Genomic DNA, 20,551 nt, shown 5'->3' with positions numbered 1-20,551 from the left:
TGGCCAGATGTCCAGTTGAAGGCAGCCGGAGCTGGCTGGCGGCTCCACGGCTTGGCCAGGGAGAGGAGCCGGCCAGGCAGGATTCCAGGGGGAGGGATGGAGCACCTCCCCCCCCTTGAGGATTCAGGGGGTAGGGACAGAGCGCGTACCCCCCACCACGGATGCCCCTGTGTGGAGCCAGGTAAGGGATTCATACATCCCTAACCTGTGCTGGTCGCCCAGGCCAAAGAGCAAGCTGATACCAGGGGTGCTTTGTGGATTAGGAAGTTGCTGGGGGGTTGGTCCAGGCTCTCCCCTCCAAGCCCACACATGTGCAGATGTTTCATAAATCATATCAGTCAATAGAGGTGAGCAGCCTACAGGAATTGCATATGGCCATGGTGATCAGCTGATGACTTGAGCAACACTTCCATTGTGCTGGTTCTTTGGCACTTTGTGACACATGTCGTTCTTTTGATAGTGTTAATTCCTGTATTGTTTTAATCAGGTTTTGGCTGGTTGACATTTTCTACCAGGTCCTTACCTGTAGCCACTCGGCTGTATTCTAGGTAGGGATGGCAGAGAATTCCTCCACGGATTCCAGTGAGGCCAGATTCTTTAGAATCCGGCCCCCCGGAATCCATGGTAGAACAGCCCACCCCACGGAATCCCTCCTGGACAGCACTTACCTGGGGCGGATGCAGCGGATTTGGCGGCGGCGGCTCCAACGGCTGGTCTCCTGGCTGGCCGCGGCTGGGCTGCTGCGGACGCCATTGCCATCCTTGCAGCTGTGATAGGCTACGTAAGTATTTAGGTAGCCTATCATGGCTAACTGCCCCCCCAAAAAAACCCAGCATATGCAAATGGCGGTGGCTACGGTGGCCGCCATTTGCGTTCCCTATTTCTCGCAATTCTATCCTACATAAATATTTACGTAGGCTATTATGGCAAAAAATAGGGGAAAACAGATAGCGTAGTGGGCACTATTTGTGTTCCTTTATTTTTCACCGTTCTAGCCTACGTAAATATTTACGTAGGCTAGAATGGTGAAAAATAAAGGACCGCAAATAGCGCCGACTACGCAATTTGCATTCCCCTATTTTTTGCCGTAGTAGCCTACCAAAATATTCACGTAGGCTAGAACCGTGAAAAATAGGGAACGCAAATGGCAGCCACTGTAGCTGCCGCCATTTGCATATGCTGGTGTTTTTTTTGGGGGGGTTAGCCGTGATAGGTCACGTAAATACTTATGTAGCCTATCACAGCAGCCTGGCTGGACGCAAATGGCGGCCGCTATGGTGGCCACCATTTGCGTCCACAGCAGCCCATCTGCGGCCGGAACTCCAGCTGCGGACGGCCCTGGCCGGCGGCTCCGCGGAGCCACCGCGGAGCGGAGCTGGTCAAGCAGGATTCCGGGGGAAGGACCCGATCACCTCCCCCCCCCTGTCCAGGATTCCAGAGGGAGGGACGGAGCGCCTCCCTCCCCAACGCAAATCAATCCACAAAAAGGTAAGTGAGTTTCGTACATCCCTAATTCTAGGTACAGGGTAGGGCAAGCTACTCCAGCACCAGAAGGCAACTGGGTATCGGCAAATAGGTCTGTATCCAAAGAGCTGGAAAGTGGTGGTAGGGGTGCATTGTCATGGATAGTTTTAACTTTTTATCAGCTTTTGTAGATCAACCCCATCCATTCAGTTCCGTTGTGGCAACTAAGGGGGGATTCTTTGGTACAGAGTACGGAATTGACATCACGTGCAGCAGGCCCTGGGCAGGCTAATGACATGGTCCCCTAGGCTGCTAATTGTGTGGTTACAGAGCTGTTGGACATGCAGGTAACCAGGGCGAGCCTTAGGGGTAGATGAGCTGGGCAGACACCCAGGTTGCTGAGGACATTTGCTTTGTTTCTAACTCCCAAACTCAACTTGTTCTCAAACCCATATTTTTAAGTTCTATGCTTATACCTTCTAATTTGAGACAAGGAGGAAATGAACCATGTTACAAAGGTCTGATTCTGACAGTGGAAGTGTCCATACTACCATTTCTCAGATTGATTAGTACCAACATGGATGAAGTAAAAAACAAACAAACACCTAAGTATGAAGGAATCATACCAATCATTTCACTTCCTTTAGCTTTGCGTTTCACAGTAATAAGAAGGTATAACCGATTACATGAAATATTATCAATCTGTGTTTATGCAAGACCACAAAGTCACATCCAGGCAGAAAATGAACACTTGGATCATTTGTCAATGTTTGTATTCCACACATACGTCCTACCTGAGGAATCTTGTAGATGCCCAATATAGTTTGTATCTGATGGGAGGATTCCAAGTCAAGTCCTTCGATGGCTGCAATAAGATTGACCTGGATATCACACTTGTAGTTGGGGACAAATTGGTTCAATGGAGAAATAAGATGCAATGCAGAATGAGATGTCCACCTTGTATTCATATGGCCATCACAGATGTGGAATCCCAAGGTGACATTGGGTAAGATCTGGGGGTTCCCATTGATTTCTTGTATGGCAAATACCAAGGCCAGGGTATGCTGGTAGTTCTGAGTCATTGCCCTACAATGAGATTTCCACTGAGAGTCAAAAATGTCTCCTGTATTTTGTGAAATTGTTACTACTGCATTGTGTGGCATTTTAATTGCTAACATTAATGCTATTGGGAAAATAACCTCAAGAATCCACAAAAGTAATTTAAATTAGAATCCGTGTTTCTGTCCAATGGCATGGATGAGAGTATGGAGAGTTATTATCATGATGCTAATTCACTTGTTAGCTTTGACACAGAAACATAGGGTTGGATCCAGATGTAGTCACCCTTAGACTAGATCCATTGAAGTGGACTGTAGTCCATAAAGCTTTCTGCCACAAGTCTATCCTTGTTTTTTTATGCAACAGACTAACATGGCTACCCCTCTCAAAATTATTAAGCCATATAAGATTTTGGTTACATTAAAACAACTGCATGTTTTAATTAAAATTCTGTCGAATTTTGGCATTTTTAAAGTGGTGCGTGAAAATAGACAAAGGCATACAGTTCCAGTGGTGTACTGAAATAAAACAAGGGCTTGAAGATGTAGATCACACATTTTTTTCCCCAATTTTATTTGGAATATAGATGGTGTGTTAAAGCCTTTCTATGTTATTCACACCCTCATCTTCACTTTTTGTCTATGTCTGTCTATCTGGTGGCTTCAGCAACAGGACAGGCATGCTTGTTGGGAAGGGAGGAAAGGCGCCATGGCTTTCCCATTTGGGGGATAATGCAGTGGTAAATAATATGAGAAAGTCAAATGTTGTAAAGCCATGGAGGAGGATTTCATCTCATGACCTTTAAGAACATTAGGGGCTGGACTTCAGGCTGGGTGAGCTGAGCGATTGCCTAGGGTGCTGAGCTGAGGGGGGTGCCAGGATGAGCTGGAGGGGGCACCAAGCTGAGCTCAACGGCTGTGTTTTTTTTAATGTACTGTCTGCCATGAGCTAGTGTGGCAGAAAGCAAATGTCTATAAGGGAGAGCCAGTGTGGTGTAGTGGCAAGAGTGTTGGACTGGGAGTCGGGAGATCTGGGTTCTAGTCCCCACTCAGCCATGGAAGATCACTGGGTGACTTTAGACCAGTCACAGACTCTCAGTCCATCCCACCTCACAGGGTGGTTGTTGTGAGGATAAAATGAAGAGGAGAAGGAGCATAATGTAAGCTGCCTTGGGTTCCTTGCAAGAGGAAAAAAGGTGGGATATAAATGCAATAAATCATCATCATCATCATCTAAGCTTTTCCCCCCAAGCTTCTACAGATGGCTTCGGAACCAACTACAAAAATGACCCTCCATCAATTAGCTTTAAATATGTTTTTTAAAGCCATAGCCACTGCCGTTTGAGTCCCTGAATTCAGCCGTGATAGGCTACATAAAGACTTATGAAGCCTATCACATCTGGGTTTAAAAAACACACAATGCTACAGCCGCCATTTGCATTCCCTATTTTTGGTTGTCTTAGTCTACGCAATATTTACATAGACTAAGACGGCGAAACTAAGGGGGAACGCAAATAGCATAGCGGACGCTATTTGCTTTCCCCTTTATTTTCACTAGGGACGTACGAATTGTGCTCATACCATTCCACTTGACTCCTGCAGTTGGCGTCCTCTGTCCTGTTCCACTGTCTGCAAACCCCTGAAATACTGTGTGTGTTTTTTCCTGCCTCGAAAGGTACATAAATAAATTCGCAGCAAACGTCGAAAAATCCTCCGCGCCCAACAGCCGCCCGTCCCATTCTGCCATTCTGCGAAAGACTATTTGTCGCAAATATTTACGTAATTTCCGTTGGCTGGAATTGACCCTATGTAACTTCTGCCGCACTCTCCCTTGTTGTGATTGCTTACATATTTCCTCCCTAGGGGTGAATCCCCCCGTAACTTCCACCACACTCGTCACTGTTTGTTGTGATTGCTGACGTATTTGTATTTTCTCCCTTGGGGGGAATCCCCCCGTAACTTCCGCCGCACTCTGGCCATTGTTGGGATTGCCTTGGCCAGAACTTTCCCACTATTTTCATAATTATTTACGTATTATTTTCGTTGCTGCCCGAAATGTTTCCTGCCCTCTGTGCGCTCCCCCGCTGTCTTGTTTTCTTAGAAGGGACAGGGACTGTGATTTTATTAATTTCTGTGTATTTGTGCTTGATGATCCTCACGTTTACTGGTCTTGTTATCCTAACCGCCTCACAAATAAAAAAAAACGGGGCTGCAGCTCCGCTTCCACAAAATCTGTCATCAACTTCCTGCTAACTTCCTGAATGTCATCTGCATTTGCGCTTGTGTCTGCGTGGTGATTTGTGGGTGGAGTTCTGTAGTGTGGTGGTGGTGGTGTGTTAGTGGTGGTGCTTAGTGGATTTCCTTGTATCAGTGTTGTTTGTGCTTTGTGGTGGTTTTGTCTGGTTTGGTCTGTGTGTGTGTAGTTAAGTGGTGGTTGTGAGTGGCTGTCTGGTGTGTGTGTGTTTGTGTGTGTGTGTGTTTAGTTGTGCATTGTGGTGTTTTTGTCCAGTTTGGTCTGTATGTGTGTAGTTAAGTGGTGGTTGTGCATGGCTGTCTTGGTGTGTGTGTGTGTGTTTGTGTGTAGTAGTAGTGTGACTGCTCTAAAATGGCTGCACCAGTGTGTGGCAGGAGGTGGGACCATGAGGAGACCAAGGCCCTCCTCATCAACATTAAGAGCAGCGAGGTGGTGGCAGTGCTGTTTGGCAGCTGCTCCTGCCACAATGAACTTTATTGGGCCCGGATTAAGAGGAGGATGGAGCGAGCGGGCCACCATCACACGATGGGACAATTGAGGTCCACTTGGAAGGCACTAAAGCAGTCCTTCATCATAGAGGGATTCCTGCTGCCGAGAGGAGGGCACCACTGTCCAACCCCCCCCACCTACTACTGGCGCATCCACAGAGGGTGGGTCAAAGCAGGCCAGCCCCAGTCTGCTTTGGCAGGTGGTGACAATGTTGCCAGTGGTGGAGAAAAGCCTTTCAGAGGACACACTCGAGGGAGGGCAAGATATATGCCAAATGGCGACTTTGGTCAGATTTGGCCAAACACCATGTTTAGTCTCCCAGTATAGGAGAGGATCACTCTCTGGGCTGCTCTGCATTCCCGAGAAACTCTCTCTGGCATAAGCTTCCAGTTCCTGGATAGCCACATCATAAGCTTTGCTGACCCTTTCCTGGCTGCTTTGGCACATTCCCCCTGCCTGCTCCTGCTTACATTGAGCTCCACTGCCATTGAGGAGTACAAGCAGAACTTTTGACAAGATGACCCTGTGTCTGTATGTTGTGTTGGTGGTGCAGCTGCTGTGGCATCATCATCGCCCCTCCTGCTGGTGATGGTGCTACTGCTGCAGATAGTATCTTCAGGGGAGGTAGTAGTCCTGCTAGCCTCACTCTTCCCCAGCTCCTTCTCATCCAGCACATCTCTCTGGCAGCACTCCATGACTTTCTCTGTCAAATAGGTTTTTACACTTTGGAAGTCAGGGTTCTGGTTTGGCAGCACTGCCCTTGTTATGCTATCCCGGAGCCGTGGTTGAAGGAATGCAGCAGCAATGTATTTCATGTCCCCCCTCATCGAAGTGATGTGTTTGTTGGTGCCCAGCTCCTGCAGAAGGAATTCAGCAAGCCTAACTGCAGGATTGGGGACTTGACTGCCTACAGCACTGGTGCGCTCACAAAGCTCAGCATGGCATTTTCTCAGCACCCCCTCTACAATCTTCAGCACAGGTAGAACTTGGCCCAGTGTGGCATAGTCTGCACTCAGTAGTGTTGTGCATTCATCAAATATATTTAAAATGTCCACCAGGTCTTGCATCCAGAGCCACTGATGTGGTGTGACAAAAAATTTGGAGTGGTGTTGTTTCTCAGTTATATAGTTGTTTATAGCTGATCTCTGCTCACAGAGTCTCTGAAGCATATGCAATGTGCTGTTCCAGCGTGTGCACACATCCAAAATGAATTTGTGTTCTGGAAGGCCACGGCTACGTTGGATGGCGCCGATTGCCTCCATTGCTGAGCAGGACTGCCTGAAGTGGGTGCAAATGGATCAGGCCACCTTAAGTAGCTTGCCTATTTTAGGAGATGCGTCGCTCAATCTGGAACACACCACAAGGTTCAAACAGTGCGCAACGCACTGAACGTGGTTGAGCCGTGCGATGAGGGCTGCTTTTAGGTAGTTGGAGGCATTGTTTGTTGCTACACAGCCCACTGTAAGATTTAAGGGGGCCAACCAGGACTGAACAACACCACTGATGCTACTGCTGATGTTTTCTGCTGTGTGTGTCCCTGAGAGCATTGTGAGGGCCAATGTCGCTGTTCTACGACTCAGTCGGCTGCTCGCACTGATGGATACCCATTGCGCGGTGACACACATATAAGACTTTGTTTGGTTACTTGTCCATGTGTCACTCGTTAAATGTACACTTCCTCCAACTGCACATTTCAAATCCTGTTGGAGTACCCGTCTGATTGCAGAAGCCAGGGCTGGAATGGCTATGCCACTAATGTAGTGACAAGAGGGGACATCCCACCAAGGGCACAGTCTCTTCATGAAGCGCACAAAATCTTCATCTTCCACCAGGGAGAAAGGAAGCATACGTTTTGCAATGACCACTGTCAGGTCCTGATTCAACCTTCGCGCCTGGATGCTGTCAGAGGGGAATTTCTGTGTCAGCGTGAGGCGTTTCTCCAGTGACGCCTGCCTCTTAGCAAAGCTGCCTTCTGTGCCCTTCTCACCCGAACCACTTTGCGTGAGGTCTTTGGAAGATGAGGCAAAGAAGGCGGTACTGTTCATTTTGGATCGTTGTGGCTTCCCGTTGCTATCTTTGGGCACAAGAAGCACATGATGCACCTCCATGTGTCGCCTCATGGCAGACGTGCCCACTCATCCACAGACCCCTTCTTTTCCTAGCCTCACATGGCTTCTACAAATATCGCAAAGCACAGCATAGCGGTCGTTCTCTGCATATTTGAAGAAGCACCGCTCATAGGAGCTCACCCTGCCCCCACCATTTCTTCTTTGGGGAATGGGGGTATCGGTTCCAGATGAGGTGGCATCGGGAGCTGCACGTTTCCGCTCATCTGTGGATGGTATTGTTGTTGGTGTTGTTGATGGCGCTGAGCAGTGCTTAGCAGGGGATGTTTGTTCCTGAGGATTGGGATTGCTCCCAAAGAACCCAGAAGGCTGGAAGTGGAAAATAGCGTTGCCCTTATTTTCGCCGTAGTCTCCGTAAATATTTACGTAGACTACCTGTGCCAAAATAAGGAAAGCAAATGGCGGCGCCCATGGGCACCACCATTTGCGAACGCGCTTTTTTTCCCCCAAGTCAGCTGTGATAGGCTATGTAAACATTTACGTAGCCTATCACAGTGTTTTTTGAAAATCTAGACATGATAGGCTATGTAAATCTTTACGTAGCCTATCACGTTTGTTGTTTTGTTTTTGTTTTTTACTTGGAAATGGTGGCGGCTGCAGCCGGTCGGAAGACCGGCCGCCGCCGCCGCCGAACCACCGCCGGGAGCTGCTAAAGTGAGGGACATTCACACAGGGTAAGTCCCATCCCGGGGGGGGGACTGTTTCTCCACCAATTTCGGGGGGGGGAGGAATGCATTGGCATTCGGCCTCCCGGAGAGTCATGGAGAAATTCTCTGAGACCCCTAGCTATCAGTGTCCCGGCAATAAGGCGCCATGGTGAAATCACACCAAGCTTGGCCTCCTCATTCAAGCTCCCTTCTAGGTGAAACCACTGGGCTCCTTGCTTGCTAGAACACAGTGCCATCACTAGCTCCCTTGCCCAACAAAGCAAGGTCCCCCAGTGAAATTGCCACATCTCCAGGAAGATGGCACCATGATTTCCGCAGGGAACCTTGCTGAAATCAGCACCTGCTGTGGCTTGATGAGCAGGTCCCATCTGCTCTCACTACAGGATGCTTGAATGCTCAGGTCTTCATGGACCTGCTAACCAGGTTTTGGGTGAACGTCGTCCGGGAAGGCGAACTCCAACATCCCGCTCAGTTGTGTACCCTTTGGTAGGGATGGCGGAGAATTTCTCCCCGAAACTTCGAGGGGCCGAGCGCCAATGTGTTCAGCCCCCTGAACAAGTTTTGGGGAGAAATTCTCTGCACCCCCCCGCCCCCCGCACACCCCCCCGGGACGGGACTTACCTTTGGCGAATGTCCCTCCCGGCGGCAGGTCCGGCCAGCGGTTCATCGGGTCTTCGTCCGGGGCGGGAGCGGCAGCCGGTCTTTCGACTGGCTGCCGCCGCCGCCATTCCAATAAAAGGAAAAAAAAACCATCTCCGTAATAGGCTACGTGATGATTAACGTAGCCTATCATGGCTAGATTTGCAAAGTCAGCCGTGATAGGCTATGTAAATCGTCACGTAGCCTATCACGGGTGACTTTAAAAAAAAAGCGCGTACGGATAATGGCGGCCCCCATAGGGAGCCGCTATTCCCGTTCCTTATTTGGTCGCTCTAGTCTACGTAAATCTTTACGTAGACAACGGCAAAAATAAGGGCAGTGACCAAATAAGGAAAGCGAATGGCGGCTCCCTATGGGGGCCGCCATTTGCGTACGCGCTTTTTTTTTTTAAAGTCACCCGTGATAGGCTACGTGACGATTTACCTAGCCTATCATGGCTGACTTTGCAGATCTAGCCGTGATAGGCTATGTGAATCGTCACATAGCCTATCACAGGGGCGTTTTTTTTTTAACTTTTAATTTCGCGGCCGGGCGAGGCGAGGCGCCTCCCCCCCGGCCTGAGTTTCGGCCGGGCGAGGCGGGAAGCCTCTCCCCCCCAGCCTGAACTTCACGGGGGGAGCAGGGAAGCGCCTCCCCCCCACCACGAAAAGCTGGGAGACCAGGTAAGTGACTTTCGTGCACCCCTACCCTTTGGGGCAGGACAGGGATCCTGCAGAGGGCATTGGATACTGAGGTTCTGCCATACCCCAGCTAATGCTTTCAGTAAGGGTAGCAGTAACCCAAAGGGTCAGGTTCACACTTCATCACTGGCAGCAGTCCGTTTCACGCCTCAGTTTTTCATAGGGATGGTGGAGAAATCTGCCACGGACTCCAATGAGGCCAGATTCTTTAGAATCCGCCCCCCCGGAGTCTGTGGCAGAACGGACTATCCCCCCACCCCGAAGAATCCCCCCCAGGACAGACCCTACCTGGTCGTCGGCCGGTCTGGTCCATCCGCAGCCATCCGCTGCTCCATTTGCGGACACAAATGGCTGCTGTCTCAGCACAACGCAGAAGGTGGCGATGCAGCAAAAGCAGGAGCGGCCCTGCATTAGCCGTGATAGGCGATGAAAGTATTTACGTAGCCTATCACGGCAAAGAGCGGGGATGCAAATGGCCTCTGCTACGTCATTTGTATCCCTGCTTTAGCTGTGATTGGCGACGTAAGTATTTACATAGCCTATCCCATCTAACGCAGGGACGCAAATGGCGTCTGCTATGATGGATGCCATTTGCATCTGCAGCCTAGCAGTGGATGGAAGTAGGGATGTCAGAGAATTCCGCCACGGATCTCAGTGAGGCCGAATGCCAGTGCATTCAGCCCCCCGAACTCCATGGCAGAACGGCCTGCCACCCCCCGCCCCCCTGCGGATCCCCCCCGGGACGAGACTTACCTGGGGCGGATCTTCCGGGTGGCGGAGGCTCCAGAGGCGGCTTTGGTGGAGGAGGCGGCGGCTGCGGCGGCTGGTCTTCCGACTGGCTGCCGCCGCTGCCATTTGCAGTCTTGTAAACAAAAAACAAACAAAAAAATGACGTGATAGGCTATGTAAAGATTTACGTAGCCTATCATGGCTGGGTTTTTTAAAAAACAACAACGACGTGATAGGCTACGTAAATTTTTACGTTGCCTATCATGGCTGGGTTTAAAAAAAAACCAAAACGACATGATAGGCTACGTAAAGATTGACGTAGCCTATCGTGGCTGGGTTTATTTAAAACAAAACAAAACCGCATACGCAAATGGTGGCAGCTATGGCGCCGCCATTTGCGTTCCTTATTTTTGGCCATCTTAGTCTACGTAAATATTTATGTAGCCTATGACGGTGAAAATAAAGGGGAACGCAAATAGCGTAGTGGGCGCTATTTGCGTTCCCCTTGATTTTCACCATCATAGTCTACGTAAATATTTAAGACGTACGTGGTTTTTTGTTTTTGTTTTCCCCAGAGCCCTCTGCGGCCAGAAATCCGGCTGCAATGGCTCTGGCCTGGCTGGGCCTGGCCGGCTGCTCCACAGAGCTGCTGCGGAGCACAGCCAGCCGTGGAGAATTCCGGGGAGGAGGAACAGATCGCCTCCCCCCCATCGAGGATTCCGGGGGGAGGAACGGAATGCCTCCCCCACAGCAGATGCCCCAGAATGGAACCAGGTAAGTGATCCACCCACCCCTAGTTTCAAAGGACACGTTGTTCTTGTGCTCCCTCAACCCCAGAGTTTCAGTGCTCTCCTGTTTCCAATCTGGGTCATTTAGATCCAGGGAAAGCTATATAGCTCTTGGAGGTTGGTCTACAAATGTACTCCCCATCCCCTCTATCCCCTCTGGGGGGGAGTGTTTAAGCAATTTGGCTCTAAACTTGGACTTGCATTTGGTCTGAGCCCTAGCCACTTCTATGTGACCTGCCTTAGTGGCAAGGATTGTGGCTGAGGCCCCTTTTCAGTTGCACGCGTCCTTGGTGCCCCTTCCTGAGCCTCCTTGTGCACACAAGACAAACTCTCCGGAGTGGCTGACGTGCCGCAGAAGCTTTCACAGGCTTTCATATGCAGGGGGCCAGCAGGGGTATGTATAAAGTTGTTAGCGTGTGTCTTGCAAGCTCTGGGTAGACCCTTGTAACCTATGGACTGAATGCCAGGTGTAGCCAGATCATAAACAGCCTGCTCCTCGGATTAGCTTTCCTTTCCAACTTTGGGGGTGTCTCCACAAGCAATTTACTGTGCAGTTGCTGCATTTGGAGGTTGTTCGGGACACATGATGCCGTGGCCATCTTGCGGCCACACCAAAAAAAGTTTCTTCTGAGACTACTTTTATTCCGATTGTTTTCCTTAATTTGGCTTGTCTGCACTTCTGTGGTGGTGTGCACCACCCTCCGCCTTTACTCTGGCATGATAGCTCTGCCCAGGGGTATGTCTTTCACCTCATTGCCTCTAGTCAAGGGAAGTTCACCTGCCTGTGTTACCCTGCTGTTTCCACCATGTCAGGGCTGGCTGTCAGAGTTCTGTGCTGCCTCCTGGCATTTACCTCACCTTGCCTACCACCATGCTCTGGTGGCCATCCCCACAAAGCTCCAGGCCACCCAGCAGCAATCCACTCCCCCGCCTTGCTGTCTCACTATGCCGCTATCACACATTCATCCAGCAATACTTATACCCCGCATCTCACTATGTCATTAGGCCACTATCAAGATAGGGAATGTACGTATCGCTGGACAAATGCATGATAATGACCCAGCGACATTTAAAACCCCTCTGAAGGTGTGATTTGCTTAATTCCTTCCTTTCAGGATGGATGATTTCTTTGATCTCACTATGCCACTATCACACAATTGCTCTATCACGCGATAGTGGCTTACTGAGATAGTGGGATAGGGGGTATAGGTGTTGCTGGACAAATGCATTATAGTGACAAAGGGAGATAGCCATTTTAGAGGGGAAGATAGATATTTTAAAAATGGTGGAATTGGGCATAGCTTGGGGAAGCAGGTGTCTCCTCAGAAGTAACTCCCATTGAGGTCAATGAGGCTTGTTCCCTAAATATCCATGCTGCCTGTCTTTACTGTTTGCTTTGTTGAAAAGAAGTAATTAATGTGGGATGGGCGGGAGACAGAGAGAAAGAGAATGATTTTTGGCAAGACCATAGCACAGGAGACCTCCCAGGTTTTTATCAATTAACAAAGGATTTGCAGCTGAGTTTCTTTACTGTTTGCTTCATTGGTGTAAGAAAGTAATTAATGCTAAGCTTTGATCATCCACATTATGGGAGTGTCAGGGGAAGGAGAAAGGAGGGCCTGACTGGGGGAGGGGGCTCTCTTATTCGTTGATCAGCCTGTCAGTCTGATGATATTTACCCCACCCAGAAGTATGTTCTGTGAAGATACTTACACTGGTGTGTTGAGCTCGCTCACGGAGCCCTGCATGAACTAACGTGCACCAAAGCCAACTCCTTGAAAAAATCCAGGTACTCCTCCATTCGCTTCTCCTTCAATTGCTGTGGAGAACACCCCCCACTCTTTCCACCCCACTCCTGAATGCTTCTCCTAACTCCCTACTCCCGTTATTTTGCTACTCCCAAGAGTGTTAGCGACTCCATTCTACCAAATCCCTTCCTTCTTTTACAATCACCCTCAATCTACTCCTCCCTTTGCAAAACGGATAGTTCATGGATGTCCGCAGCCTTGTTTTTGTTCCCGACCCAGCCTCCAAGAGAATGTAGCTGATTTCCCCACAAAGAATACAGTTCTTATTGAAGGACTGCAGGTTCATGGCATTATGCTTGTGTTTAAAGTGATATTACTCTACTGAGTTGATTCCCCAACACCACCAGAAAAAAGTCAACTTGTGCATTTTTACTTACTGCCTGTAATGATGGCATGTGTCAAGTGGCTTTCTCTGAAACCTTTCCCATGTGCGTGGATTCTAGGGAGGAGTCTCATCTTAGCCATAGACTCTATAGTGCCAGTGTCTAAAGACGTTTGTACACTTGTCTATAAGAAAAGCACATTCAGTACCAGGGGCCGCTTGAGGTGGAACGTAATATTGTTTGTAGTGATCTGACCAGGGGTGTTTGTTTATTCAGGCATCACTCATTTGAATGCTCATGCCATCTCAGTATATGTGTCACAACCTCATCCTCCCCACCTCCTGAGTAGGAATGTATGGAAGTGACTTACCTTTCGTGGATTATGTTGATGGTGGGGGGAATTCTGGCCGGGGGGGAGGCGCTCCGTTCCTCCCCCCGGAATCCTTGAATGGCCGGCTGTGCTCCGCGGGAGCTCCATGGAGCAGCTGGCCAGGCCTGGCCCAGCCAGATCAGAGCTGTCCGCAGCCAGATTTCCAGCCGCGGAGCACTCTGGGTAAGGAAAAAAAAAACCTACGTCCCCAAATGGCAGCGGCTACGGCCATTGGCATTCCTTATTTTTGGCCGTCTTAATCTACGTAAATATTTATGTAGACTATGACGGCGAAAATAAAGGGGAACGCAAATAGCGTAGCGGGCACTATTTGCGTCCCTTTTTGATTCCCCGTTTTAGCCTATGTAAATCTTTATGTAGGCTAAAAAGGTGAATCAAAAGGGGACGCAAATAGCGCCCGCTACGCTATTTGCGTTCCCCTTTGTTTTTGCCGTCATAGTCTATGTAAATATTTACGTAGATTAAGACGGTAAAAAGAAGGAACGCAAATGGCGGCAGCCGTAGCCGCCACCATTTGCGTACGCGTTTTTTTTTAAACCCACCCAACCATGATACGCTACGTAAAGATTTACGTAGCCTATCACGTCTTTTTTTTTAAAAAAACCTAACTATGATAGGCTACGTAAATCTTTACGTAGAGTATCATGTCTTTTTTTCTTTTTTTTTTACACAAGCCTAGAAATGGCGGCAGCAGCAGCCGGTCGGAAGACCAGCCACCGCCGCGGAAGCCGCCGCCACTGAAGCCGCCGCAGATGCTGCCAAAGCCACCACCAGAGACGCCGCCGGAGCCGCTGCCGCCCGGAAGATCGGCCCCAGGTGAGTCTTGTCCCGGGGGGGTCCGCGGGGGGCGGGGGGTAGCAGGCCATTCCGCCACAGATTTCGGGGGGCCGAATGCACTGGCATTCAGCTTCACTGAGATCCGTGGCAGAATTCTCTGACATCCCTACTCTTGAGTCTGTCCATCTGCAGGAAGGCAGAAAACCAAGGCATACCGCTGCTTCTTGAAGGACTAGTCCTTGGAGGACTGTTCTTTCCCAGAATGAATCAGACACTGACCCGATCAAAACAACAACAACGGTCAGTTTAAGGCCAGAGTTAGGACTATCTCATGTTGGCTCAAATTCCTCAAAGCCAGGAAATTACAAGCTAAGGCTGATGCCTTCACTGACATGCCCCATCATCAGTGATGACATTATGCAATGTCACAAAGTTTTCTTGCTTGCAACTTACCCTCCATGCACCCACACTTGTCCTTGGTCTTCCAGGCCCAAATCCAGATGGGTCAAATGGAGTGCTTGGGACCAGCAAAGATGCCCCACATCGTTTTGGTCCTGTATTGCCTTATGAAGTACCTGAGCCTTGCTGTATTGCTAGAGGAATTCTCCTGTGAGTTGACCTATGTCTGATTCTGTTTAGTGATAGGGATGTCAGAGAATTCCGCCATGGATCTCGGGGAGGCCGAATGCCAGTGCATTCGGCCCCCCAAAGCTCCATGGCAGAACGGCCTGCCCCCCCGCCCCCCTGTGGATCCGCCCAGGGACGAGACTTACCTGGGGCGGATCTCCCAGGTGGTGGCAGCTCCAGCGGTGGCTCGGGCGGCGGAGGCCGGTCTTCTGACCAGCTGCCACCACTGCCATTTCCAGGCTTGTGTAAAAAAAAAAGAAAAAGTGATAGGCTACATAAAATTCAGGTGACCATCGTATCTACTAGTGTGGGCAAGAATCCCTTTGAAGAAATGGAGTAGCACTCATAGTCAACAAAAGGGTGGGAAAAGCAGTAATGGGGTACAATCTTAAAAACGATAGAATGATCTCAGTACGAATCCAAGGCAAACCATTCAACATCACTGTAATTCAAGTCTATGCCCCAACCACTGAGGCCGAAGAAGCTGAGGTTGATCGGTTCTATGAAGACCTACAACACCTTCTAAAACTAACACCAAAAAAGATGTCCTCTTCATCATAGGGGATTGGAATGCTAAAGTAGGAAGTCAAGAAATCACCGGGATAACAGGCAAGCATGGCCTTGGTGTACAATATGAAGCAGGACAAAGGCTAATAGAGTTTTGCCAAGAGAACATGCTGATCATAGCAAACACTCTTTTCCAAGAGCCCAAGAGGCGACTCTACACATGGACATCACCAGATGGTCAATATCAAAATCAGATTGATTATGTCCTTTGCAGCCAAAGATGGAGAAGCTCTATACAGTCAGTCAAAACAAGACCTGGAGCTGACTGTGGCTCAGATCATGAGCTTCTTATTGCAAAATTTCAGCTTAAATTGAAGAACGTCGGGAAAACCACTAAACTATTCAGGTATGACCTAAATCATATCCCTTATGGATAGACAGTGGAGGTGAGGAATAGATTTAAGGGATTAGACCTGATAGACAGAATGCCTGAGGAACTATGGACAGAGGTGCGTAACATTGTTCAGGAGACAGCAACTCAATCCACCCCGAAGAAAAAGAAATGCAAGAAAGCCAAGTGGCTGTCTGATGAAGCTTTACAAGTAGGGACGTACGAATCACTTACCTGTTCCGATAGGGGCATCCACTGGGGGGGGAGGCACTCCATTCCTCCCCCTGGAATCCTCGACAGTGGGGAGGCGCTCCCCCCTCTCCCCCAAGGAATTCTCGATGGCCGGCTCCACTCCGCGGGGATTCCATGGAGCTGCCGGCCGGCTCTGCCAGCAGCCAGACATCCGGCCGCTGGCTAGCAGGGACGCCACCATTTGCGTCACTGTATTCAGCCGTGGTAGGCTACGTAAAGACTTACGTAACCTATCACGGCTGGGTTAAAAAAAAAAAGTGTGTACGCAAATGTTGCGTTCCTTATTTTTGGCCATCTTAGTCTATGTAAATATTTACGTAGAATAAGACGGCGAAAATCAGGTGGAACGCAAATAGTGTAGCGGGCACTATTTGCGTTCACCTTTATTTTCACCGTCTTAGTCTACGTAAATATTTATTTAGACTAAGATGGCCAAAAATAAGGAACGCAAATGGCAGCAGCCGTAGCTGCCACCATTTGCGTACGCATTTTTTTTCTAAACCCAGACATGATAGGCTGCATAAGTCTTTACGTAGCCTATCACATCTATGTAAAAAAAAAAAAAAAAAAAAGACGAGACTGCAAATGGTGGTGGTGGCAGCCGGTCGGAAGACCAGCCGCCACCTCCACCGAAGCTGCTGCTGGAGCCGCCACTATCCGGAATATCCCCCCCAGGTAAGTCTCGTGCCGGGGGGGATCCGCGGGGGACAGGGAGGTGGCAGGCCATTCCACCATGGATTTCGGTGGGCCGAATGCACTGGCATTTGGCCTCAACGAGATCTTTGGCAGAATTCTCCGATATCCCTTTTTACAAGTAGCTGAGGAAAGAAGGGAAGTGAAAAGCAAGGGAGAAAGGGGAAGGTATACCCAACTGAATGCAGACTTCCAGAGAATAGCAAGGAGAGACAAGAAGGCCTTTTTAAATCAACAATGCAAAGAAATCAAGGAAAACAACAGAATGGGAAAGACTAGAGATCGCTTCAAGAAAATCGGAGATCTCAAGGAATCGTTTTGTGCAAAGATGGGCATGATAAAAGCCAAAGAAGGCAGGGACCTAACAGAAGCAGATGAGATTAAGAAGAGGTGGAAAGAATACACAGAAGAACTATACAGGAAAGATCTTGATGCCCCTGATAGCCATGATAGTGAGGTCACTGAACTTGAGCCAGACATCCTCGAAAGTGAAGTCAAGTGGGCCTTAGGTAGGGATGTCAGAGAATTCCGCCATGGATCTCGGTGATGTTGAATGCCAGTGCATTCAGCCCACTGAACTCCGTGGCAGAACGGCCAGCCACCCCCCCGCCACGCTGCAGATCCCCCCCGGGACGGGACTTACCTGGGGCAGAGCTTCCGTGTGGCGGCGGCTCCTGCGGTGGCTGCAGCGGCGGCGGCAGCGGCGGCGGCTGTGGCGGCCTGTCTTCCAACTGGCTGCCGCCGCCGCCATTTGCAGTGTTGAAAAAAAAAAGATGTCATAGGCTACGTAAAGATTTACATAGCCTATCATGGCTAGGTTTTTTTAAAAAACACACACAACTTGATAGGCTATGTAAATCTTTACGTAGCCTATCACGTCTGACTTTAAAAAAAACAAACGCCCGTACGCGTCTGCTATTTGCGTTCCCCTTATTTTTGCCGTCTTAGTCTACGTAAATATTTATGTAGACTAAGACGACCCAAAATCAGGAATGCAAATGGTGGCGGCTGTAGCCACCGCCATTTGCGTACACACGTTGTTGTTGTTGTTGTTGTTTTTAAGTCAGACGTGATAGGCTACATAAAGATTTACGAAGCCTGTCACGGCTGACTTCAGGGACGCAAACGGCCCTGCAGAAAGATCTTAATGTCCCTGATAGCCATGATAGTGTGGTCACTGAACTTGACCTGGACATCCCAGAGATGGAAGTCAAATGGGCCTTAGGAAACATTACTATCAACAAAGCTAGTGGAGATGACAGTATTCAAGCTAGGCTTCAGCAGTATGCGAACCAAGGACTACCAGAAGTACAAGCTGGGTTTCGAAGAGGCATACGAACTAGAGATCAAATCGCCAACATGTGCTGGATCGTGGAGAAAGCAAGAGAATTCCAGAAACACATCTATTTCTACTTCATTGATTATGCTAAAGCCTTTGATTGTGTGGATCACAACAAACTGTGGCAAATTCTTAAAGAGATGGGTGCACTAGACCACCTTCTCTGTCTCCTGAGAAACCTGTAGGAGGGTCAAGAAGCAACAGTAAGAACCGGACATGTAACAACCAATTGGTTCAAAATTGGGAAAGGAGTACAACAAGGCTGCATATTGTCACCCTGCTTATTTAACTTATATGCAGAGTACATCATGAGAAATGCCAGGTTGGATGAATCACAGAATTAAGATTGCAGGGAGAATTATCAACAACCTCAGATACGCAGACGATACCACTCTAATGGCAGAAAGCGAAGAGGATCTAAAAAGCCTCTTGTTGAGGGTGAAAGTGGAGAGTGCAAAAGCTGGTTTGAAACTCAACATTAAAAAAAACCAATATCATGGCATCTGGCCCCATCACTTCCGGGCATATAGAAGGGGAAGAAATGGAAGCAGTGACAGATTTTATTTTCTTGGTCTCCAAGATCACCACAGACAGTGACTGGAGCCATGAAATTAAAAGACGCTTGCTCCTTGGGAGGAAAGCTTTGGCAAACCTAGACAGCATAGTAAGAAGCAGAGACATCACCTTGCCGACAAAGGTCCATCTAATCAAAGCTATGGTTTTCCCAGTAGTAATGTATGGCTGTGAGAGCTGGACTATAAGGAAGTCTGAGCGCCGAAGAATTGATGCTTTCGAACTGTGGTGCTGGAGAAGACTCTTACGAGTCCCCTGGACTGCAAGGAGGTCAGATCGCTCCATCCTAAAGGAAATCATCCCTGACTGCTCATTGGAAGGACAGATACTGAAACTGAAGCTCAAATGATTTGTCCACCTAATGCGAAGAGAAAAGTCACTGCAAAAGACCCTGATGCTGGGAAAGATTGAAGGCAAATGGAGAAGGGGACAGCAGAGGATGAGATGGCTAGATAGCATCTCCGATGCAATGAATATGAATTTGAGCACACTCCGGGAGAGAGTGAAGGACAGGAAGGCCTGGCGTGCTAGGGTCCATGGAGTCACGAAGAGTCAGACATGACTTAATGACTGAACAACAACAACATTTTTGATGCAAGGGAAGGGGAGAGGCTTTTGATTTTCTGCTTCAGAAGCCAGAAGAACTTGACTGGCCTGGGACATTATGCACCTTAACCTCTTTGTGTGGAGGGGATGACATTTGCTGCACTGCGTCAAGGAGAAATATCTCTTGGACCAGCCCAACACAACAGTGTAAAGACTTGCTTTAGTTCTGTGCACTGTGTCACATTTTGTAGCTTTCAATCTGTGCACTGATTTAGTTTGATTGGCTATATTCACAGGTTTTGAAAAAAGTGTGATTTTTACCCCATCTTAGTCTATAGATGTTGATATGCTCTCATTCGCAGGATGGCAGGGGAATAGAATGGAACATGAGTGCAGCCTCTGGAAGCATTTCAACAAATCCCTGATAAGCCACTCTAGGGAGATTCTTTCTGAGGGGACTGTGAGAAGAGAGTAGGACAAAGAGTTTGTAAAGGAAGGTTCTGCACTTCTCCCACATTCTGTTCAGTAGATGCTTGACAACCAACTGCGAGTAATGGAGGCTACTGTTGCTTCTGAGTCCTGGACTGCAGAGACTGACATAGGTTTTAGTTTAGGAAACAACCTACCTTTAGAAAACATATCACTACTGGACTCCCTTCCCTTAATTTTACTTTTTTGTTTAGAGACTTACTGTAAATGATTTATTCATATAGATGTCTGCCTCTCCCCTTTTCCCCTTCCCTGGTAAATAAATCCCTGTTGTTGTTGTTGTTTTAGAAGTTTACTCTCTGTTTTTTCTCCATCTGCTTTCAGGGACCAGGTGTCCTGGTGGACTGGAGGCACGGAATGCTAGTTTGTGGTCAACATCTTTCTATCCCAGTGGTGCCTGTCCCTATTAGCAAACATGGTGGAAGCCAGAGAGTTCCACCACAGGCTCAGATGTGGCTGGATTCCAAAGAATCTGACCTTCAGAATTTGCGGTGGAGTGGACGCACTTACGTCTGGGTCTGGAAGATTTCCTATCTTTTCCTATTTCCACGGAATGCTAGTTTGTGGTCAGCATCTTTCTATCCCAGTGGTGCCTGTCCCTATTAGCAAACATGGTGGAAGCCATGGGGCCTGGTTTGATACGTACAGTAGTGGGGTTTTTTTTGTGGGGAGATCTGGAAAATGAGAGGGGAAGCCAGGCCATTCAAGCATCCTCGCTGACAGTCTACTTAATTTTTCTTCTATCTCCCCATCATTTTTTTTTCCTTGTGTGTCATGTCTTTTTAGATTGTAAGCCTGCAGACAGTGACTGTTTTTTTTTTTTTTTTTTTGCTGATTTATTGTATGCTGTTCAGGGAGACATTTTTCACTGAAAAGCAGGATAAAAATAGTTTCAATAAATAAATAATATTTTAGGCTT

The 20,551-nt window shown here is 48.6% G+C and overlaps 1 long non-coding RNA gene across 1 annotated transcript; it reads left to right on the top strand.

The window, feature by feature from the left end:
• Nucleotides 1-9,247: 9,247 nt before the first annotated feature.
• On the top strand, nt 9,248-20,551 carry LOC146341847 (uncharacterized). The gene is made up of 3 exons (XR_014784130.1): nt 9,248-9,381; nt 10,704-10,902; nt 19,957-20,551. It is a non-coding gene; the product is annotated as an uncharacterized LOC146341847 (long non-coding RNA).

This window comes from Heloderma suspectum, chromosome 6 (assembly GCF_057233095.1).
Source record: "Heloderma suspectum isolate Gila_16-S chromosome 6, 16-S_ref, whole genome shotgun sequence".
Taxonomy (NCBI): domain Eukaryota; kingdom Metazoa; phylum Chordata; class Lepidosauria; order Squamata; family Helodermatidae; genus Heloderma; species Heloderma suspectum.
The sequence above is the reverse complement of the archived record's forward strand: the minus strand, read 5'-3'. Positions and strand labels throughout refer to the sequence as shown.